Source organism: Panthera onca, chromosome C1 (assembly GCF_046562875.1).
Source record: "Panthera onca isolate mPanOnc1 chromosome C1, mPanOnc1 haplotype 2, whole genome shotgun sequence".
Taxonomy (NCBI): domain Eukaryota; kingdom Metazoa; phylum Chordata; class Mammalia; order Carnivora; family Felidae; genus Panthera; species Panthera onca.
Window position 1 is genome coordinate 2,516,422 of NC_138346.1, and position 23,893 is coordinate 2,540,314.

The 23,893-nt window shown below is 56.0% G+C and overlaps 1 long non-coding RNA gene across 1 annotated transcript; it reads left to right on the plus strand.

The window, feature by feature from the left end:
* The first annotated feature begins 4,420 nt into the window (after positions 1-4,420).
* LOC132672366 (uncharacterized) lies at positions 4,421-10,355 on the plus strand. Its single transcript, XR_009607487.3, has 3 exons — positions 4,421-6,044; positions 6,391-7,230; positions 7,719-10,355. It is a non-coding gene; the product is annotated as an uncharacterized LOC132672366 (long non-coding RNA).
* The last annotated feature ends 13,538 nt before the right edge of the window (positions 10,356-23,893 follow it).

Sequence of the window (23,893 nt, forward strand, 5' to 3'; positions counted from 1 at the left end):
TAGCCAATTATCAACCTGAGAAGGGAGCCAGTCAGGAGCACAGGTAACAGGCATCTGAAGGGGAGGGGTCTGTCTTGTGGGACTGAGTCCTTCCTCTGTGGGGTCTGTGTTGACTCATCAGTGTCAGAATTGAGTTGAACTGTAGAACACCCAGCTGGTGTCACAGAATTGTTTGATGTGGGGAAAACCCACACATCTTGTCACAAAAGTGTTCTGTGTGAGTGTGTAAAGGAAAACAGTGAGCCTTTCCAAGGCAGTAACACATCACATTACTAGCATAAAGGGAAAAAAACCACATGGCCATCCCAACATACACGTAAAAAGCACATGAAAAGATACAATACCCATTCATGATAAAAAATATCCCAGAAAATTAGGAATAGAATGGATGCTTGTTATTCCTATAAAGGGCACTAAAAATCCTACAACTAAGATCATACTTAATGATGACAGACAATGCTTTCCACAAAGGATTAGGAAAAGGGCAAGAATATCCATTCTCTGCTCTAATGAAATAAGGCCAGAAAAGTTAAAAGCATCTAGATTGGAAAGCAACAAGTAAAACTATTATTGTCATTAGTCCAACTGACATAGTAGAAAATCCTAATGAATACACATAAACTGATAAATCTAATAAATGAGTTAAGCAAGGTTATTGGATCAAGATGCAAAAACCATTTGCATTTCTATATACTAGCAACAAGCTATCCAAAAATAGAACTAAAACAATTCCATTCACAATTGCCTCAAAAAAGAATAGAAGTTCTTAGGAATAAATCCAACAAAGGAAATGCAAAGACTATTACATAAACTCTAAAATATTGCTGAGAGAAATTAAAGAAGATCTACATAATTGGAAAAACATTCCGTGTATATATATTGGAAGGCTCGATATCCTCAAGATCATAATTTTCCCTAAATTGATTTATAGAGTCAATGAAATCTTGTAAAGATCCCAGCAGGATTTTGTTTTTTAGAAATTGGAAAACTGACTGTAAAATTTATTTGAAAATGCAAAGGATTCAGGATAAGTGAAATAATTCTGAAAAAGAACAAACTTAGAAGGATTTATACTGCTTCTTTAAAGCTACAATGATTATGACCACATGGCTGTTGGCATAAGGTAGACATAGAGGTCAATGGAATGAAAAGAGTGTATAAATAAATGCTTACATTTATGATCACTGATTTTCAACAACGGTGACAAGGAAATGCAATAGGGAACAGAGCATTTTCAACAAACGGTACATCTTAGGCCTCACATCATACACAAAAATTAACTCAAAATGGATCATAGACCTAACTTAAAACTCTGAGAAGAAAGCACAGAAGAAAATCTTTGGGGGCTTGACCCAGGAAAAGAGTTCTTAGTTATGGCCCCAAAAGCATGATCCATAAAAATAAGAAAATGATACATTGAAGTCCATCAAGATTAAAAACTCCCTGTCATAGGACACTATGAAGAAAATGAAAAGACAAGCCACAAGACTGGGAAAATTTATCTACAAATTATGTATCCTGCAAAGGACTTGAATCCAGGATACCTAAAGAGCCTTTAGAACTCAATACAAAGACAATCCAATTTAAAAATGGGAAAAAGATATAAACAGCTATTTCACCAAAGAAGATGTATAAAATGGCTAATAAGTACATGAAAAGGTGTTTGATATCATTAGTCATTAAGGTTAATACTATCAAAATCACAGTGAGAAATTGCATCCACTAACATGGCTCTCATCAAAGAGATAGACAACCACAAGCGACGAGGATGTGGAGAAATCGAGACCCTCATTCATTGCTGGCGAGAATGCAAAATGGAGCAGCTGCTTTGGAAAACACTTGGTGGTTCTTCAGAATGAAGAAGAATGATGTCTGTCGCCGTGGGATCCAGAAATTCCCCTCCTAGGTCCATACCTGCTATGGTCTGAATGTTTGCGTCCTGCCCACATTCATACGTTGAACTCCAGACTCCCAAGGTGATGGTTGTGAGCTAGAGCTCTCAAGAAGGGGATCAGTGCTACTGCAAGTGCTCTTCCAAAAGGGACCCCAGTCTGCTTCCTCACCCCTTCTGTCCCGTGAGGCCACGGTGAGAAGACCATCATCTATGAACCAGGAAGCGGGTCCTCACCAGACACCACGGTTGCCGGCACCCTGATCTTAGACTTCTGGCCTCCAGAACTGCGAGAGGTAAGCGTCTGTTGTTTATAAGCCACTGTTTCTGTGGAAGCTGTCACAGGAGCCTGAACAGGCGAATATGGTACCCAAGAGAAATGAAAACACATGCCACACAAGAACGTGTAGGACAGTGCCCAAGTGGCGTTTTTCATAAGAGACTGGAAACAACCCAAATGTTTGCTAACTGGTGCCCGGACAAACAGTGTGGAATAGTCGTACAACAGAGTGCTATTCAGGGTAAAGGAAACACGGTACCACCACATGCCACAGCGCAGATGAATGTCAACAACGTCATGCTTGGCGAAAGAAGACACATGTGGAAGATTTCATACTGTGTGATTCTGTTCATATAAAATGTGCAGAAACAGCAAATCTATGGTGACAGAAAGCATATCAATAGCTGCTTTGGGCTGCGTGTGTGGGAGCAAGGATTGGCTGCACAAGGGAACTTTTTGGTTTGGGGTGATGAAAATGTTTGAAAAATAATTGATAATTGGAGTGTGGCGACAATTGCACAGCTCTGCAAGTTTACTGAAAATCATTGAATTGTACTCATACCGTGGGTGACTTCTCTGTACGTAAACTGCCTCAGTATGAACTGTGTTGTAAAAGAGAACTTCTCCGTGAGGTTTTACCCAAGTGAAACCGCCGTGCGGTTTTTCTAGGCTCTGGCATGATCCGAGTGCTTGCTTAAGTAATTCAGACAGCAGATCGGAAGCCCTTTTCTCTGAGGATGTGCAATTCCATGCCACCGAGGAGTCTATCGTAGTTCAAGGCAGGAAACCAGTCCCCTCAGATGCTTCAAGAGGCAGATTTCCACCCAAGGAAGGAGATGCTTACAGTCGTTGGAGGGGCTCATGCCTCAGGTTCCAGGGTGGACCTCCTGCCCTCTATCTCCGAGGCCAGCTCTCGGTGGCACAGGTCACCAGGAGCTGGGGGAGGCAGCACGGGACACTGCAGCAGAGGGTCTGATGCTTCCAAACCCAGGCGCCTGCACAGACCTCATCTCCACAGCCTTCCTTATTCTCCAGGGGATTCACACTCCAAACCCAAGCTGCAGGTTGCTGTGTGGCCCTGAGCTCTTTGACCTTTCCCAGTGGAGCTGACCCCCTGGGAGCCTCTACGTAAGGGGAAAAATCGTCCAGCACACGTGGGAGCTGCCTCACACCTTGATGGGAACCTCTATGCCGTGGAGCCTCCTCGGGAAGCTTATCGGTAAGGGCATTTTATTTGGGGAAAATGACTTCCGGGAAACATCAACAAAGGGTTTGTTTATTCATTAACGACACGCTTCCCTGGACCAAGTGGGGTCTCTGCCCGGCACCCCCGGCACCCCCCATTCCAAATCCCTTGTGATTCGCACTTTTAATGGTGTGGCCGGGGCCGAGATGTCAGCTCCCAGCTCACTGCGTGTTCTGTGCAGCCTCTGGGGAGAGGGTCACCCTGCACCCCCTCGTAACATCAGTGTTTAACGTTTGCACTTAGGTTTTCAAATCCTAGGTGTATGCTGCTTACGTAGGGTTGTTCGGGGCTCAGTTCTTTGCTGTCTGGGACATATTGCCTGTTCGGGGCAGATGCCCACTCACACATGTCCGTTCTCACCGGCTGTTTCTTCTTGGTGCAGGTGACACCTGGTCACTAATGGACACAGTCGATAACTTGCATCGGTAGCTTATTGACATGCGTGATGTTCCCCAGCAACAGGTGTCAGTTTCATTCCTGTGTCTCGACAGCTGCTCACGTTCTTGAAATCCTGTGTTAAAAAATGTCTTGATTCTGACCTTTTTGTGGCATTTTCAGTGAGTCCTCTGGGGCCTGCTTTGTCTCTGGCCACAAGTGGCTTTTTAAATTCGATCCGAATTGATTAAAGTGAATGGAATCAAAGGCCACGTACCTCGGGCCACCCGTGGCTAGTGGCCACTGCACCAGTTACCGCAGTGCCACTGGAGGCTCGTACCTGCCGTGCTCATGCAACACTCTGCACAAGGCTTACCTCCAGCTGCGAAGTCCATTTTCTCTTTGAGAAGTGACTCTCTTTTTTTTCTTTTTTTTTAGTGTTTATTTTTGAAAGAGCATGAGGGGGGAGGGGCAGAGAGAGAGAGAGAGGGAGACATAGAACTGGATGGAGGCAGGCGCCAGGCTCTGAGCTGTCAGCACAGAGCCTGACGTGGGGCTTGAACTCCCAAACGGTGAGATCAGGACCTGAGCCGAAGTCGGACACTCTACCGACGGAGCCACACAGGCGCCCCAGAGATGCCTAAAGAAAGGCGCCCCTTTCTTTAGGACAGTGAGAGTGTCTTACCTTGGGTGGCACAGAGCAGATACTTGTCTGTGATTCCCGAAGGAAGGAATGGCTTGGGGGGGTGGTTGGATGGAGGAAGGCAGGGGCTCTGTGAGTTTCCGATTTGGCAAGAGGACTCCTGTGTCCCGGAGAAGCCTGGGGATAGATAGAAGGTATGAGCAAAGGGGGCTCAGGCTGAAGGGAAGGGCTACTTGTTTCTGAGGGCCTGCCGGCCGCCACCCCGGGAATGGATCTGGATCCGGGATCTCCAGGCTCTGGACTCCAGAGCAACCCTTCCAGACTACGGTGGTCCCCGAGTCCTGAGGACAGCCTTCCGACGTGCTGGCCAGCGACCCTGACCCTCTGACCCCATAGCCGGGCTCACGGTGACGTGCCGGATGGGGAATTTGGCAACCGGAAACCAAGGGCTGAGTCAGCCACTGGGAAAGCTGAGCTGAGAGATCATGAGGCTGTGTTGGAGCTGGGAGGCTTTGGGGAGCACCGGGCAGAGGGACAGAGGGAGCGACGGAGCAGAGCCGGGAAGTCAGAAGCAGCCCGAGGGTGGCGTCACTGGACCCCCATGTCTCAGCCTGTGCCCTGAGGCAGCCTGAGTTCGGCCCTGTGCTGGCCCTTCCCCTGTTTGGAGAAACAGCTAGTTCTGATCGTGTCATCCTAGAACATGGAACTCTCCTGGGTCGAGGAGGGAAGAGCATGGTGGCCTGGCTTCCTTGCGTCCCCACCCCACGGGAGCGGGCCTTCCAGGGCTGCTGAGGGCCACCTGCCTGGCAGGACCTCACCCGGTGTGGCGGCCACGCCAGGGAGCCGTGCACGTGCACAAGCCTGAGAAAGTGAGAAATGCCAGCTTGGACCAGAAACTGAGACCCGACACGGTGCTGACCAGATTGGAGGCGGCCGAGGGCTGGGCCGGCCCCCCTCGTACACACAGGGGCCTAGAAACCCGCCTGTGACCCCGCTGGTGTCCTTAGCTAGTGGGGAGGTGGGGACAGTCTCTGATCAGCCTCGCGGAGGTCGTCCTGAAAACCCCGAGACCTTCTGTGTCGGCGTCCCCACCCCCCCGAGCGTCCACGCAGAGAGGGGGCCGGGGGTCCCGGTGGTTCCATCGAGAGGGTAGCTCAGGCCAGTTCCCTCTTTTTCTCTGTTCTTTGTTGTCTAAACCCTTTGTTGTTGTTGTTTTTCTCATTTTTCCCAGTGTCGTGCAAGTCCTGCCAGTGTTTCCAAGCACACTGCCTTGAATCAGATCCCAGCCCTCTGAGGCTCGGCCAAGCGGAGCTGTGTGTCCTGGGGAGGAATAGGAAGGCGGGGCGCTGGCAGCGGGGAGGGGGCGTCCGAGGCCCGTCATCCTGCTCCCGCCCCCCGGGGCGCACGGTTCCGTCGGGGACGACCTCCGGGCACAGGCCCCTGGGAAGGCACTTCACGTGCTCTCTCGAATGATGAGTGTGTCCTCGCTGCTGAAAGCGGCCGGAGGAATTTTGTCCTTTGGCATATATTTAGCCGTGTATTTTCCATTCCTGTCGTCACGGTCGAGGTGACATTTGCCTGAAGCCGTGCAAGTCAGTGCAGCTGGATGGTAGGCAGTGCCCGGGCTGGGGGTGGGGGGCCGCTGCCCTGGGCCCTGGCTGCACGTGGAGAAGCGCTCCCGCCGGTGGTGCTCGCGCTGGGGGTGGGGACCGCGTGGCGGGTGAACCGGGCAGCACCTTGCACGGCCAGGACATGCGGCTGTCTGCGCTGGAGGCAAACGCGGCCTGCGCGTCTGCCATGGCTTTGACCTGCCTCTTGCTGAGGATCACAGTCCGGAAGGGCTACGGGGCCTTATTGCAATTACTAGGGACCCACCTATCTTGTTGAGAAGGTCTTACTTACAAAGTCATTTCACGTAACACAGATTTTTTTTAATGTTTGTTTATTTTTGACAGAGAGAGAGACAGAGCACGAGCAGGGGAGAGGCAGAGAGAGAAGGAGACACAGAATCCGAAGCAGGTCCAGGCTCCGAGCTGCCAGCACAGAGCCCGACGTGGGGCTCGAGCCCACGAGCCGTGAGCTCATGACCTGAGCTGAAGTCGGCTGCTTAACTGACTGAGCCCCCCCAGGTGCCCCTGCACAGATTCTGTTTCACCAGAGACCCTCACCCACTCTGTGGCCCCAAGTCTCAGGGGTGTGCTCACTGCGCCCCTGGGGAGAACCCATGCCCGGGGACTCGCGAGGCCAGGCCCTGGGATGCAGGGGGTCCTGGAGCCCGGGGGGGAAGCTGGGGGTGGGGGCCCGGGACAGCCCCGGGCTGCCTGTGGGGCTCGCACACTTTTATTTACGAGGCTGCTCTGGGCCTGCCAGAGCGGGAGGAGCCCCCAGGGTCTGACCCCCGGCCCGGCTCTGAGCGAGCCGCAGGGACAGACCGGCCGCAGCTGCAGCCACCCACGGCGGAGGCCACGTCCAAACGTCGGGGGAGGTGAGCATGGTAGAGTGGAACGCATACTTCGGTCCTAAAATAGATTTTATCTGAAAAAGAAAACAGATGGAGATGGAGGTGATGTTGTTTTCTTCTGTGGAAAGCACAGGAAGCAGCATCGGGGCGCTGGCCGCTGCCCTGCTGCCCCGCCCCCGCCCCCCTAGGGAGCTTGGCCCCGGCGGTTAAGGCCCGGCCAGCGGGTTGGGGCGCTGGGGCTCGGCCACCGTCAACTGACCCGGCCCGTCGCTTTTCCCGTCTTGGCTCTTGGCGGGACCCTGCAGTGCAGGTGGCTTGGCCAGGTGGCCGACAGGTGAGGGGTCTGCTCTGGGCGGCGGCGGGGGGGAGGGGTGGCCGGGGCCCGTCCTTGCCGCGGCCAGCGGCCAGGCGGGCAGGGCGATCCCGGCCGGGATCCAGGCCCTGGGTTCTGCCGTCGGGCCTGGGTTCTGCCGAGCAACATGGGCGGAGGGAAACTTCCAGAATGTGACAGAGAATGATTTTGCCAGTAGGCTGACTTTTCTGGCTGCCTTTTACAACTGCCGGTAAATTCCTGTTTGGGGAAAGTCTTAGAGTGTTAACAGGTCTGTGTCATGATTAATGTTATCTGGGTAAAGCCTCGATTCAGCAAAGTTCCTCCTGACTCAATTTGTTGTCATATGACTCACCGTGTGACCACCGAGGGAGGAAAATCGTTAAGTTTCTCACTGCCGTGGCTGCACTGCTGTGTTAAACTTGCTGTATTTACCTGGGATGATGACGAGGGTGGGTCATAAACATAACTCAAGATTTTATGGGCGGCAGTTAACCAGAGGTATGGGTTTCCCTCGCTTCAACGGATTATGGATTTGTACCGAGGAGTTGAAGATCAGCACACATTTCCTCTCAACAGCGCCCCCCACGGGTGCGACACTGGAGGCGTGTCTGCAGCAACAGAGCTCGAACCGCGTCTCGCCTGCAGACAAGGGGTCTCGGGATGATCTCAAGAAATTCATGGTCGTTTACAAAGCTTTGCCCAGGGATGAGAGCAAACCAGCTTCCGAACAAAACGCCAAAAAGCAAATACCGTGAAGCTTTCCATAACGACGCTTCGCAATGGCGTACGGCGTATTTTTGTCCCAGGTGCCGCGACCAAAACACAGCCGTGTGGCTGAGGCTGCAGCCTGGTCCCACGGCCAGGAGGGAGGGCCCGGGCCGCCGTGCCGGGGACAGAGATGTTCTTTCACACGGCCGTCTCAGGGGGGTGCAAAGCCCGGAGACACATGATTTTGAAACTGCAGGGCACTTTTGTGTACACCCCGGACGGCCTGAGCTCCCTGCCGGCCACCAGGAAAGAGGAGGCAGAACCCGGTGATGCGGAAGTGTAAGGGCCGAGGACCCGGGGCCGGATTCTCTCGTCCAGCCCGTGGCCTGATTTTTGCTCTGGGAACAAGCACGTCACGACCGCAGTGGTGATGGAGGCTTGCCTCCCCTGGAACACGGGGTGCACAGCAGGACCCCGTTCCTAAGCAGCTGAGAGACGAGTAGGGCTCCCCTCGATGCATGGAAGACGGGCTAGTGTGCAGGCTTGGGGAGAAGGGAAGCACTGGGCCTTCCCGCCGCACACGGGAGCTCTGCCCAGACAGGAGCAACCAGGAATCCAGCTCCCACGAGCCCCACGCCTGGGGGAAAGGGTGGGGCTTCTTTATACACGGCGGGTGTTGCCATTTGGAAGGACCTGGAAGAGGTCCACGGTTTCCACCTAGGGAGTGCTCACAGACCCTGAACGCCCTTGTCCTGGAACTGGACTCGGTCACACCCCCACTGGTGGGGGAGGAAAGCCCGAGGCAGACACAGGGTCCCTCGCGATGGTCCCACCTGCCGCCCCAGACGTCCCTGCACCACCAGCCGACAAGATGGATACTCTGGATGACATGGGGGTGCAGAGGAAGAAAGAGGAAATGATGAGGAAAAGAGTCACAACAGAATCCGAAATGCACACCAATGGCCCTGCTCAGTTGCTAGGAACGGGGTGGGCTCTGAGCTTCCTAGCAGTCAGAGCAAAGAGGAAAACTAGCTTCTGCCCATTTCCCCAGAGCCTCCAGGATGATCCTCGGGGGCCTTGGGGTCTTGGCTCATTGTGCTTAGGTCTGGGGTTTAAAAGAAGGAACAGGGTGGGGCGCCTGGGTGGCTCAGGCGGCTGAGCGTGTGACTTGGGCTCAGGCCATGATCTCATGGTTCACGCGTTCGAGCCCCTCATCGGGCTCTGTGCTGACGGCTCGGAGCCTGGAGCCTGCTTCGGATTCTGTCTCTGTCTCTCTCTCTCTCTCTGCCCCTCCCCCACTCACACTCTGTCTCTCTCTCAAAAATAAATAAATGTTAAAAACCATTAAAAAAACACAAAAAGAAATGCGGGGCAGCGTTTCCACGAGGCTCCATCAGTGGGCAGTGATCTGGACGGATTTCCTTACCTGCACCCTCGCCCACGGTGGGTGTTTGTCACTGAAAGGCAGCTCGGGCGCACCTGGTGTGACTTCTGGCATGGGTTTGACTGTGACTCACCACGTTCCAGACAGGCGTTTATCAAACGGGCTGTGATGGAGGGCCGGCGGGTTAAGACGCCTGATGCCTCGTGGACGGATCCTGGCCACGACAGTGTCATGGCCAAGTCAAAAGGGGACAAAAGTCTCTAGGACCCTCGGCCCTGTCCGACCTCAGGTGGCCGGCTCACACAGCCACCCCCCCCCCCCCCCCGCAGGGCTCTGGGGAGCGGCTCTGGCTCCTCTGGGGACAGAAAGGGGCTCCCGTGAGCACCGTCCGGGCCAGAAGCCAAGCTCGCGCTGAGGAACCGGGCAGCCGGCTGGACGGGGGATGCGGTGTGCGTCCCCTGACCCTCTGGCCTCCCGGTGCCGGACTCCGGACACGTCGGGTTGACTCGGCGCTGAAGCTCTGGGTCCAATGCGCTCCGGGCAAAGTCGGCCACGAGGACCCAAACGTGAGCCCGCAAATGGTGGCATTTCAGACATTTCTCCCTCCCCAGCTCGACGGCTTCTCCTATTGGTGACACACGCACGCGAATGCAGAAACTTCTCTTGCTGACAATATTTCCAAGCGAGAGAGAAGGAACGGGCGGCAGGAGCAAGCCCGGGAACCCCAGGCCGGCCCCCGGGTTCTGGGGGACCGAGCACAGGCCAGCTCCACGGGCTCCCCCTCCAAGCTCGCCCCTCACACGCCGTCCCAGGGGCAGGCAGGAAGCTGTCACCTCTGTGACGGAGGCCCGATTCCGGGTGGTCCAGCCCTGCTATGTGTGAGTCACTTGGCCAGGGACTGAGCCAAGCTGGCTCCCTGACACCCACATGTCCCCACAGCCCGATTGTTTTCTGTATGGCTTTGTATTCGTAAGCAAATCTGAGGGACATTTATGACCTTGTAAAAATACAGCGGTCCCCTGCAGACATGCCCGTCCAGGATGAAAAACTATGTAAATGCAGGATGGCTGGGCCCTGGGGGGAGGGGGGGGCGGAGGCGTCACCAGGAGGCAGCCCCCCCGTTCGGTGAGTCTCGGGTCCCGGGCTCTCCCTACCGGCCCCCCCTCCCCGGGTTCGGGTCCTGGGCCGCAGCCCCACACCAGCCTGCCTCACTCAGCGCCACAGTCCAGCGTGCTGGTCAAACAGCGACTGCAGCTCCTGTGTCCCCCGGGTGGCCTCCCCGGGTGCGGGGTCTCTGGGGACTCCTGGGTCTCACGGAAAGGCCGCTTCCGGCACCCTTGGCTGGCCACCTTCTACGGCTTCTCTTCCCAGCTGCTAGTAGGCCCTCTTGCTGGCAGAAATTCCTTGCCATCCTGGCGTGGCGGGAGGCGGGGGGGATGTTTCCAGCCTGGCCAGGGGCTGGTTATGTCGGTCACCTTTCTGCCATCTCAGTGCGGCTCGGGGGGACGGAGAGGGGACACGTGGACTCAGCCCACCGTCCCCGTCCGGGCTCCTGGCTGTGCCACTCACCAGGGCGTCCACAGCCCCGCACTGTGGGAATTCCGCTCTCCCAGCACTGGGGGGAAGTAAGGAAAAATAACCCGCCCCCCGCCCCCCTGCCTTACGGGGTGGGCCAGTCTCACTGCACAAACTGGGCCGCCCTGCCCCACACCTTCCCAGCAAAGGAGACAGGAGACCCAGCCATTCCGACGCCTACAATGTGATTGAAGGAAAAGCCTGCGGGTCACAACTCACTCACAAGCAGATATTAGCTGCTTGTTTCCAATGGCGAACAAACCCTCGGGTTCTGCAGAAGGATCAGTTGGGGGGGAAGGGGGAAGGGGGGGGATACTATAGCTAGTGGTTTGCGGATGGACAGAGGCTTGAAAGTGGACAGCACCCGCCTCTGAACGCGCAGGCCGTCGGTCCACCCGAGTGTCCCCATTTTCGTGAACTCTCAACAATAGATGCGCGCTGCTTTCTAAGAAGAAGAGAGGCTATTAGTTAAAAAAACAACCACTGTTAGGGCGAGGTGGTGGCTGAGCTTGGACCGGACCCTCGATCGTGTTTGACCAAGTTTACGCACAAAATCCGAGCAGCCTGCGGCCGGGTGGCGACCCTCTGGGCTTCTCCACCTGAGGACTTTCCCCTGGAAAACGCTTCCCTTCAGGAAGGTGCAGGAGCGCTGGCCGAGGCTTCCTGGGGGCCGGAGTTCACTGGGGTCCAGGGACAGCGGGGCGGAGGTGGACTCAGAGCCTGCCCTCAGGGCGCCACCAGCTCAGGAGAGGCCAAGTGTGGGAAGAGCAGAGCCCGGGGAAGCAAACAGATCGGATGCCTCCTGCGGTCACGGCCACACTGGCCTGTCCACCTCCGTGCCCAGGGTCCAGCCCGGGCCGACACAAGGAGCTCCAGGCGTGTTTGCTGACTGACTCACGGACAGACCACCCTCCCAAGCCCTTCCCTGCCCACACGGCTGACCCCTGCCCAGGAGCGCCTTGCACGTGGGAACGGAACTCTGCCGCCCGGACTCGCAAGGTTAACACGGCACCTGGCAGGGCGTGCCCGTCCCCCGCCCTCAGCTCTCTGGGACCCTCTCCCTTCTGCCTTCCCCTGAAGGGACACCCCGGACCCCGCTTGGCAGGGGGCTGGGAAAACGAAGCTCCAAGTGCAAAGGGGAAGCATCTGACCCAACTTTGAACTTTTCTGGCAAGGAAGTGAAATCCATGAGGAAATATGGGGAGTCTGGGCTTCTTCATGCTCTGCAGGGAACCGTCTTGGGGGCGGTAAATCAGCGTGGGAAGGAGGCAGGAAGGTGGGGAGGAAGGGGTGGGTGCATGGGGGCTTTGAGTCGAAAAGGTTTGCTTTCTGGGAGCTGTGACGTTCTGAAGAGTGTGTGTGCGCGCGCACGTGGGCACATACGTGGGGTGCACACGCGTGTCCTGAGGCACACACATGACAGCCCGTGTGCGTGCATCTCTGTGCAGATGCACGTGTGCACGTGCACATAGGTGGCTGTCACGCACGTGTGTGCAGTCGTGACGCCTCCCGCACAAGCTGCTGGCGCTGGGAGAGCGGACATCCCCAAAGGGCTGCTAGATCCCTCTTTTCATCCCTTATCCGCAGGAAGGGCCCCAGATTTCTCACCCCTTTCCGGGACCTTTGGGGACAGACAGTCCACAGGGAGGGTTTTGTGTGGGGTCCCCATGGAGGGTAGCCCCGTGCCCGGGGACAGATGCCTTTGGGAGTGCACCCCCCGTGCCACCCCGTCTTCTCCGTCTCTCCCCACTGCCCTCCCCACACCACCTGAGCCTTCCCTGCCCCCACCCCACCTGGGAGCAGAAATCCTGGCTGAAGGCAGGGAGGGGAGGCATTCCTGGGTCAGTGGTTTCTGGGCCTCTGTTTCTCCTCGGTGTGGACTGGCGGTGCCCCTAAGGCAAGGCAGACTCAGAAAGAGCCCCGATGGACTCTTGGGGACACGACCTGAGATGCTCCCACCCCCGTTCCTATGTGGCCCAGGGGCAGGCCTGGTCTGGCTTTGAATCTGATCTCTGGCCCTTCCTGCCCCTGGCGACTTCCTCCCGTCAGCAGAAGCTCAGGCCTCCCCTCAGGGACGGTGGTCACGCCCACTCGGTGCCTGGGCCTGCTCTGTGGGCCTGTGCCAGGGCAGCTGGTCACTCAGCCGGGTGACAGGAGCCATCCAGGCCCTAGGGCCCCCCCCACGCCTGGACTCTCAGGACCCAGTGCACAGCACCCCCAGGCCCCCACCTCTGGACTCTCAAGGACCGAGCGCACGGCACCCCGGCAGGGCCCCCACCGCTGTGCCCTCTGCTCCTGGAGGCTGGGGGTGCCCTGCCTGTGGGGTCGGTCCTCCTGCACAAGGATCCCTGTACCAGTTAGAGAAGACCTTCCCTGGGGAGCCTTCGTGAGGCACCTGAGGTGTTTCCGGGATCAACACTGGTGAGCATCCAACCTGCAGGCACAGGCTGGCGATCACCTCACAGCCCAGCAGCCCCAGCGCCTGAGATACAGGGCGGCCCGACTGTCTGATTCGATCAGAATCTCGCGCGGCTGGGTAATAGGACGAGGTGGGCGCGGGGGGGGGGGGGGGGGGGCAGGGACGCCTCCCGTGGCCACACCCCAGGTTCAAGCAGATGCCGTGGGCTGGGGTCTTCCTGCGCCCGGGCGTTCGGTCTAGAGGGTGCGGTGCCTGGACAGACAGCCCGCCCGCGCCCGGCCTCGTGCGCAAAGCCAGATGTTCCCGAGGTGACAGAATGCTGGTGTGGGCAGGGGCAGGGGCGAGGGAGGCCGCCGGGACCTCCAGCCAGATTTCTGACATCCTTGCAGAACAGCAACGTTCAAGACCAGGGCCAGACCTCCTCCCTGGGGAGAGAGGATGCGGGAGCGGCAGGGGAGGGCAGGGGAGCCGGCGGTGGGGGACCGGCCAGTGCGCGCTGGGCCCTTGGCTGGGAGGGGGCGGTGGGGTTCGGCCGCCGGCCTGGACTCTATCACCGCGAGGAAGGCGGGAAGTCCGTGGGAAGGAGGTGGGTGGAAAGAAATTTAATGGGAGTTCTTAAAATTCCCTTCCACTTGCGAGGGTGTTGTCCCTGCCCGCAGGGAGAAGGGATGTGCGTGGGCCCCGCGCAGGCCCGGCTGGAGCCCTAAATGGGAGGGGAGGGAGGTCAGCACCCCACCTCCGCAGCCCGCGTGTTGAGCAGTGTGATGTTCACCCCTCCCCAGCGCGGCTGGCGGCGGCCCGCCTTCCTCCGAGGAAGGGACAGAACGGCACTGCGTCCACCACACGCGTGGCAGGTGACGTGCACCGACGTGACACCGACCGCCCCTCCCCCACACCCGCAGCACACGGGTGGCCTTCTCCTCCAGCGTCTGTTCCCGTGGTTGCCACCGGAACACAGCCCTCGAGGCAGAGGGACGGAAGTCCCAATCCCCAGCGAGGGGACTGAACCCCTGTGTCCACCCTCCCGTCAGCCAGTCCCGCCTGGTGCCAGACGCGGCACGGCTCTGCCCTTCCGCGGGCTGGCCGCTGCCGTGTGACGGTGCCCACCCTCTGTCCACCTCAGGGTTAAACTGCTATCAACACGAGAGGGGCCCCAGGCTCTCCCTCTGCCTCGGCCTGCGGTAGCAGCGTGGCCCCACGTGTGTGGCCCCTGAACTCAGCACCAGGAGGAAGCAAAGGCTCCCCAGGGCTGGTGATTGGCCTGCGGTCCCATTGCTGAAGAAGGAGCCTTGGTCAGAAGCTCAACATGTACAAGGTGCTGTGACAGGGGGCTGGGAGCCACGGTCCCTGGCTCCCGTGGGGACGGCCATCCCAGGGGTCGGCGCATGGGCCTGCGCGGGGCCCAGGCATCGCGGGGTGAGGGCTTCTGGGCTGGGCAGCTAGGCACGTGTGTGTCTAATGTGATGCTCGACGCTGTGTCTGGTTCTAGAAAACCCGCTGACGGTTTCTAAGGGCCGCATGACGTTGCTTTGCACAGATGTTCGACGGTTTGTGCCTCCGTTAGAGCTGAAAATTTAAGTTGTTTCCAGGTTCCCACTTTGGGGGGGGTGGTGTGCTTTTTGCTAAACCTTTACGTGCATTCAAGTTTCTCGTTGCTAAAGAGACTTTAAAAACGGCCAAATAAATGTCCGCTCTTCAGAATAAATGGAAGCAACTTTGAGGTCACACATAACCCTCTTCCAGCCCCGATCTCAGCAGAAAAGTCAGTGTGTGTTTGGATTTGCCCCATAAGTCAAATGCTGAGAGCTCAGCTCCCCTCTGCCTCTTTTCTGACTCATCCAAATCCCAAAGGTGGAAATGCTTTGCTGAGCAGATTAAAGTAGTTCCAGATTAACGAACCTGCGTTGGCCGCCACGAGCTGCTGGGAAGAGAAGGCGAGACCAAGGACTCATTCAGAGCCGTGCCCGCCGCCAGCCAGGGGTTGGGGAGGCGGGAGGCGGCCTCGCAGGCATCAGGACGAGCCTCTGCCCCGGTCCCCAGCCGCTCCCCGGCTTGTCCCGGCCCCGGTGGGTCTTCCCCGGGAGTGGCTCCCATGGGCCCTCTCCGTTCCAGAAACTTTCTTTCCTCAGCTTTGCCCGGGGCGGCAATGCCTGGTCCTGCAGCGAGGTGTCCAAGGCCTCTGTCCGTGATGAGGCGCGGGGAGCTCTGTGCGCTTCTGCCACCGGCCCGGCCAGGCCGCGTGCGCCCGAGGCACGATTCCGGTTTGTGTCCCACGGAAGCTCTGACTCGGGCCCGCTGCTTGTCAGAAGCAGAGGGGGTCCTGAGCCCCGCTTTCCATTGCTGGGGCGCCAACCTCCTTCCCAGCTTGCCCCCCCCATCCAGACTGCAGCCCCCTCAACCAGACGGGCTCTGGGCGGCAATAGGGGCCTGATGGGGGCCTGGGGAGCAGGTCCCACCTGATTCTGGTCCCTGAAAATGGTCAGATGTTTGAACTTCACCAGAGGAATGTGCCAGATTGCCCCGTGAGGAGACAGAAGCGGAGAGATGCTCTCTAGGTGGGTGAGACCGTAGAGATATGGGAGGGTGGTCTGTGTGCATCCGGGCATGAAGGCCAAGGACGCTGCCAGAGGCTCACGGGTCTTAGAGCATCACTAAGCCTTCCCGGGAGTCAGGTCTCTGTGCCTGCCTCCCTACCTGAGTTCACAGCACTGTCTTCTCCGCCTCTCTGTGTGCCTCTGTCTCTGTCTCCCTAGGTCTCTCTGTCTACCTCTGTCTCTGTCTCCCTGTCTCCCTCTCTCTGTCTCTCTTTGTCTCTGTCTCTCTATCTCTGTCTCTCTTCTCTGTCTCTGTGTCTATATCTCTGTCTATCTCTGTGTCTGTCTATCTCTGTCTCTGTCTCTGTGTCTGTCTCTGTCTCTGTCTCTGTCTCTGTGTCTCTATCTCTGTCTCTATCTCTGTCTCTATCTGTCTTTGTCTCTCTATCTCTGTCTATCTCTGTGTCTATCTCTGTCTCTCTTCTCTGTCTCTGTGTCTCTATCTCTGTCTATCTCTCTATCTCTGTCTCTCTTCTCTGTCTCTGTGTCTCTATCTCTGTCTATCTCTGTGTCTGTCTACCTCTGTCTCTCTTCTCTGTCTCTGTGTCTCTATCTCTGTCTATCTCTGTGTCTGTCTACCTCTGTCTCTCTTCTCTGTCTCTGTGTCTCTGTCTGTCTCTGTGTCTCTATCTCTGTCTCTCTCTGTGTCTGTGTCTCTATCTCTGTCTCTATCTCTGTCTCTCTCTGCCTCTGTCTCTCTATCTCTGTCTTTCTCTGTGTCTATCTCTGTCTCTTCTCTGTCTCTGTGTCTCTGTCTCTGTCTCTCTGTGTCTCTATCTCTGTCTCTATCTCTGTCTCTATCTCTGTCTCTGTCTCTGTGTCTCTATCTCTGTATCTCTGTCTCTGTCTCTGTCTCTCTATCTCTATCTCTGTCTATCTCTGTGTCTGTCTATCTCTGTCTCTCTTCTCTGTCTCTGTGTCTCTGTCTCTGTCTCTCTATCTCTGTGTCTATCTCTGTGTCTGTCTGTCTCTGTCTCTCTTCTGTGTCTCTATCTCTGTCTCTATCTCTGTCTCCCTCTGTGTCTGTGTCTCTATCTCTGTCTCTATCTCTGTCTCTCTCTGCCTCTGTCTCTCTATCTCTGTCTTTCTCTGTCTATCTCTGTCTCTCTTCTCTGTCTCTGTGTCTCTGTCTCTCTGTGTCTCTATCTCTGTCTCTGTCTCTCTATCTCTGTCTCTGTCTATCTCTGTGTCTGTCTGTCTCTCTTCTCTGTCTCTGTGTCTCTGTCTCTGTCTCTGTCTCTGTCTCTCCCCTCACTGCCTCTCTTGCTGCGGCTCTGGAAGAAATGGCTGTGAGCGCGCCCACACGACGGTGGCAGTCAGCTCGGGGACGGACGTTGTCGGTGAAGTGACACCATGCCGTTGCAGCTGTGAAGGCGGACGTCGCCACGGCCGCCTGGTCTTCCCGAGGTGTTCGAGGCAGTTCTCCCCTGAGACGGACGGACGACCCCCCCCCCCACCCCACCAGCGTTTTCCGAACTGGGCTCCCCAGCCGCCGGCCCCCCGCGGCGTCGGCGGCTCTGCTGCCAAGCGAGGAAGTGCCACGTGTCCGGACGGGTCCGGAAGCGCTGCCCCGGGCCGTCCGGGTGACGCGCGGCCACGTGTCCCAGGACCTGGGGCGCACGGCAGCGGGTCTGGGGAGCCGCCCGGGGACACGGTGCGAGGTGTCCCCTGAACTGACTTCACCAAGGGCCGGCCCTCCCGCTGCCCTCCCTGCCCAGAGCATCCGCCGGGACGGTGCCCCGTGGGGCCCGGCGTGGGAGAGCGGGGGCCACGGGGCGTTGCCGCCCAGGCGCGCCACCCGAGGAGGGGCCCGTGCGGGGACCGACAGGTCACACGCCGGCCGACGACTGGGCCCTGGACGGCACCACAGAAGCTCTTGTGCCGGGACCAAGCCTGAGGCCCCGGCAGGTGTGCTGCCTTTTAAATCACCAGAATCTGGCCTCACCTGGCAGCACCTGACGGTACCCGTCAGCACCAGAAGTTCCTGCGTGCACCTGGCAGGCCCCAGCAGCACCCAGCAGCACCCAGCAGCACCCAGCAGTCCCCAACAGCACCCAGCAGGCCCCAGCAGGCCCCAGCAGCACCCAGCAGCACCCTACAGTACCCATCAATACCCTGCAGTACCCAGCAGTACCTGGTGGTACCCACAGCACCCAGCCCGCCACGGTCGGTCAGCCAGCGGTAACTGGTCTGCATCTCTACTCCTCTGCCCAGCTGGGAGGGAGGGTGGCCTGGATCGGCCCCGGCACACGGTCTTCAGGGGTTACAGCTGATCGCCGTGTGGTGCTCGCAGGGACTTGCGGCTCCCCGTGTGGCCTCTCCATTCTGGGCGTCCCCCAGGCCCTGGAGGACGCTGCGCTCGCCTGTCAGAGGCTTCGGGTCTGGCCTGTTGAGAGCCTGCGATCGGTTAACCCTTTGGCCCTGGGTTCTGACTGTCCTGGTGCGGGGCGTGCAGAGCTCTGCCCGTGAGCCTCTTTGGTCCGTCCCATCCACTCTTCCCCAGTCCAGGCTGGCCACATCTGCTGCACCCCCGAAGTCCCTCTGAAGCGCCTGCAGGCCAGGGCGGCCCGGGCCGGCCACACGCAATCTCTCTGTGGCTCTGTCCCCCTCAGCCCCCTCCCAAGCCCACACTCTCCCTGCTAAGGCTCCAGAGGAGGGGTCCTGGGGAAGAGGCCGGAAGAGCAGGGCGGGAGGGATGGTCGGAAACAAACCGGAGGCAATGTTCCCGGCCCGGGGATAAAGCAGCGAATGTCGGTTTGAAGGGACACCAGAGAGAGGGAGCCCAACCACTCTGACCAAGCCTCACGTGCTAGAGTGAAATCTCCATTAAAAAAAACAACCAGCACTTGGGGCGCCTGGATGGCTCAGTCGGTTCAGCGTCCATGAATCACGCATTCAGTTTTCAACCCCATCCGCTAATGATGCAAAGATCTTGGTTGAAATTTTGCCTAGTCAATGTTCATGTTCCCCGATGTTAATAATTGGCTCCTGCAAATTGGGAGGAGTTGTATTTAAATTTTTTTTTTTTTTTTTTTTTAGTCAATGGACTTACAGCTCACTGGATCTTGTTGTCATTTGGAAGATTTTCAAGTGGGTTAGAAAATTCTGTCCCCGAGTTTTTAAAGTGTCCAGATATGAGAATTTTTGTAGATGACAGATACTGTTTTCAGTCACGAGAATACAGAACAGTGAAAAAACGCACAAACCTTAGTGTTCAAAATACAATCTCCATAGAATCACTTTCTTAAAAGAATAAGAAAGAGAAGAAGCCACTTTTTCATCCTTTATTAAAATGTCAACTTTACCTTGAAAGGCAGATTGTGTTTAGTGTTCCAAAAAACATCTTGGCCACTGGTCATGTAGAAAAGGCTGGCAAACGGAACGCTTGTATTTTATAAAAGAAAAGTGTGTCAGTTCATCCCGGTGATAGAGAGGAAGATAGGAGGGTGTTGGGGGCTCCGAGGCCCCAGCCGGCCCCTCTCCCCTCCCAGCCCCTCTGCAGAGCCCAGTGACTGCTGGGACCCCGGCGGCTGTGTGGACGCACTCACCCCTGCGAGCCCGGGGTCGGCTAGCAGAGTCAGGGCCCAGGGGGTAAACCGAGGAACTGTGGAAAGCTGGCCTGAGAACGAGGCCATGAAGGCCATGCAGCGAGATCCAGGGGGAGCTGACTTGAGCGTTCAGTCTTCTCTCCCCTTGATGTGAGGACGGTAGGGAGACGTCCTCCAGGCAGGTGCCCAGGAGGGGCTGAGGGCCATGGGGAGGGAGAGTCCTTAGCTTTTCCTACCTGTTGGATATTAGAGCTACCCTAGCAGCAGACCTGAGCCCCGCATTTCTGACAAAGGGGATGGAGTCATCCAAATCCCAAAGGCGGGGATACCCTCCCTGTGAGATGGGGTGTGTGTGGGGAGGGCTTAGCTATCAGGAGGAGAATATCAGAGGGAACCATCCAAAAGACGTGGCCAGTGAAACAGCAGGGGAAGAGTCAGACGAGCCTGAACGAAAGGTTGATGAGGGCATATGTAAAAAGGTCCAGATTCCAGGGGCCCCTGGGTGGCTCAGCGGGTTAAGCGTCCGACTTCGGCTCAGGTCATGATCTCACGGTTCGTGGGTTCGAGCCCCGCATCGGGCTCTGTGCTGACAGCTCAGAGCCTGGAGCCTGCTTCGGATCCTATGTCTTTGGATCCCTCTCTCTGCCCCTCCCTGCTCATGCTCTGTCTCTCTCTCTCTCTCAAAAATAAATACATGTAAAAAAAAAAAAGAAGGTCCAGAATCCAGCACTGAAAAGAATCCCAAAAGCTCATGAACACAACCCCACACTGAAACGGCCAGCAGACGGATTAAAGAAGACAGGGAGTGAGGCAGACCCCAATTCGAGTCCCCGGACGAGGAAGGACCAGGAAGGTCTCTGGAGGCAAAGTGGAAAAATGAAGCGGCAGGAGCCCCGAAGGAAAACACGAGGTCTAGTATGGGACCAACGCAAAGCAGAAGGAACACAGGGGGGAAAGATAATAACGAAACACTAGAAGAAAAGGCCCCAAGCTGAGCAAGGTCTGGAGCTCACACACGGAGCCCAAGCCTGGACTGATGAGGGAGATACGGTCTGTGCTACACCATACAGCTCTATTAAGCTGCAGACACGCTGTTATTCCGCTTCTATGAACTTTCTAGAAGCAGCATGTCTAATCTATAGAGAGAGAAATCAGGCCCATCATTGTCAGGGCCAGGAGACGGGCTGGGATTACAAAGGAAACTTGAACAAATATGTGACGTGTGGATTTGTCAAAGCTCACGGGAACAAGCAACTTAAATGGGCCCACTTTATGGCGTACAAACTTAAAGTTGAATAAAAAATTACAAACTGTAGGGGCTCCAGGTTGGCTCAGTCGGTTGGGCGTCCGACTCCTGATCTCAGCTCGGGTCTTGAACTCGGGGTCACGAGTTCGGTCTCTGCATTGGGCTCTGTGCTGGGCACGAGCCTACTTTTAAAAAATGGCAAACTCTAGGGGCACCTGGGTGGCTCAGTCAGTTAAGTGCCGACTTCGGCTCAGGTCATGATCTCTCGCGGTCTGTGAGTTTGAGCTCCGCGTCGGGCTCTGTGGCGACAGCTCGGAGCCTGGAGCCTGCTTCAGATTCTGTGTCTCCCTCTCTCTCTGCCCCTCCCGCCCTCGAGCTCTGTCTCTGTCTCTCAAAAATAAACATTAAAAAAATTTTTTTTAATTACAAACTCTAGTTTCTCTGTAAAAAGATAATCCAACTAATTTCCAATCGAAATGAATGTTACCTAGAGAAAGCATAATAATCAGAACAGCGTCAGACTTCATATCCACGACCTAGACTCTGAAAACTGGGCAGGACCGTCCACAGATACAGGAGCAGAGAGACCCAGGAACCCCTGTTCCCAGCAATGCCGTTTTCTTGCTGACAGAGTGAGAGAAATACAGAGAGTAAAACATCTCACGGAGTTTATCACCTAACAACGCCACCCGAGAAATGAGCTACCTTCTATTTAGGGAGGCGTTAGTCATGTCGTCTGTTATTTGCCACTGAAGGGGGTCCAAAAGGACGTGACTTTTAACATGGAAGTTCTTAGGAAGCTAGCAATGAGACGGGTTCTTTCTTATCAGATAGAGAAGCTCTCCACCATGCCCACAGACAATATCATACGTAGTAGGTGGGAATGACTGAGGGTTTTCTGTAAAAGTCAGGAACAGGACACAGGCACCCATGCTTCTTCATGGAGACGTTCTGGAAACTTAGGCAATACAAGACTAGCAGAACAAAGTGGAATTCATAGGAAGGATGGAACACAAAAATCATCATTTCCTTGTCTAATGGAAAGCCAAAAAAAAAATTATCTAAAATGTGTTATAATCAGTGAGACAATTTTAGCCTGCCACGTATTAAATAGGTAAAAATCATTTGCTGTCTTTACATCAGGAAAAATACTTTGGAATATACAGTGAAAAATTATATAGGCAACAGTAACAAGAAAATTTCAAATTTAGGGATTCGTCCCATCGGAAAGACAAAGATTCCTGAAAGTAGAAAACCACAGCATTTTTATGAAGGATCTCAAATAAAATTTTAATACGTGGAGAAACAGATCATGTTCTTAGATGTGAAAAATCTTCATTATAAAGGTGCAAAATGCCTCTGCGCCTCTTGATTTATATGTTTCATTAAATTTCACTAAAGTCTCATAGATTTTTTTTTTTTTTTACAGGAAACCTTATAAAATACTTCTGAAGGATCCCCACACCCACTGGGATGAAGAATGGAAAAGAAAAGATCAGCCACAACTTTTTTAAGTTCAGATAATCCGGGAAGAGAAACTTGAAATCTATGTATTGAAATACGTTATGAAACTATGGTAGTTAAAACCAGGTGCTGCTGGCCCATAATTGGCGGGAGGTGCCTCTGGAACACTCTGGAACAGCCAGGAAAGTCCAGCGATGTGTCAGACTATGCATGTCTCAGTACAGTGTTGGATAGACTCACAAGAAAAGAAAAGCTGACCTATGTCACAAATGGGACACAGACTCTAAAGTGACTAGAAGAAAATGCGTGGGAATATTTATCTGATATCAGGGCAGAAAAAGCCCTCCAAGATTTTCTCTAAAGGAAAATACTGCTATATTTTCTGCGGTGAAAATGAACAAAAACCTCTTACATCTCACACAAATAAAACTAGCAAGCTAAAAAGTGGCCTGATTTGCAAAATCGGTGACAGACAAGGGGGAACGATGCTCGGTGGGTATGACTTTCAAAAGCCAGGAAAAGACAAGCTTCAGTACGAGCCGACGACACTGGGGCTTGTAGCTAAGACCCCACACCCCGGGTGGGGGGCCCTGCCCGGAGAGTCTCGTGCTCACTCACCCCACGGCCGCCCTGCGAGGTGTGCGGGATTGTGAGCTCTGGGCTCAGCGAGGGAACTGAGGCACTGCGGGGTGGGGGTCTGCTGAACCCCGAGACTGCCTGCCTTTCCGGTGCATCGTTCTGGCCCCAAAGACCATGGGTTCAGATCAGAGAGTGAGACGTAAAAACCACTTCCCGTGAAGTCGTGAAGACCAGCCCCGTGCTCATCAGAGACATCGAAGGAAAAACGCTGAAACGTCACCTCCCACGGCTCACACTGGCCCCACGTGGGGAGCCCCCTGTCCCGGACCACGGCCCGAGCTGGCCTACGTCTTCCTCGATGGCAGGGGTGGGTCCAGGCCGATCAGCAGTCCTCAGAGCTGCTTTTGGATCCACGCTGCCCATCCAGGGGCGAGCTCTAGGAGACATGCTACGACCTACGGGGTCGAGGCTGACCAGCCGGGGCACCTGCCGGTCTCACCGAGATGTCGAGGCACGATCGTGAGGCACCCTGTTTTCAGTGTCAGCTGGCACCCTTCGGCCTGGCGGGGTCTCCGTCCCCCCGGTGTGTCCCATCCTGGGCTCTTCTGGGCACACCCACTCCTCCTGCTTCCTGGCACCTGCTCTCTCGTGACAGCACTCACAGGCGTGTCACGGGGTGACCATCTGGACAGATGCCAACCGGGTCTTGTCCCTCCTCTGCTCAGTGGCGCACGACTGGCTTTCCATCCGCCCAGAGCAGACTGCCAAGTGTCCTCAGGGGCGTGCCCACGCCAGCCACCTGCAGCCACCCTGAGGCCACCACCAAGCACCAGCCGCAGGGGCCAGCTCTGGGCTCATCCCCCCTGGGCCCCGCACACAGGGGCACCCCCAATCCAGGCCCATGACCTCCGTTGCCCGCTCAACACCGTGAGGTCTCAGATTCCGCGTCATCGGGAGGCCTTCCTGCAGCCACACCCCCGGCCGAAGCTAGATATGCTCCCTCTTGCGAAAGCGGCTGCCACAAGTTCCTGTGTTTTGCCTGGTGAACGTGTCCTCCCCACCGGACCGTGGGAGCCGGGAGGGCGGAAGCTGCCTCCAATGAGTTCACTGCTGCGTCCTGGTCCCAGGACCAAGCCTGACGCGCAA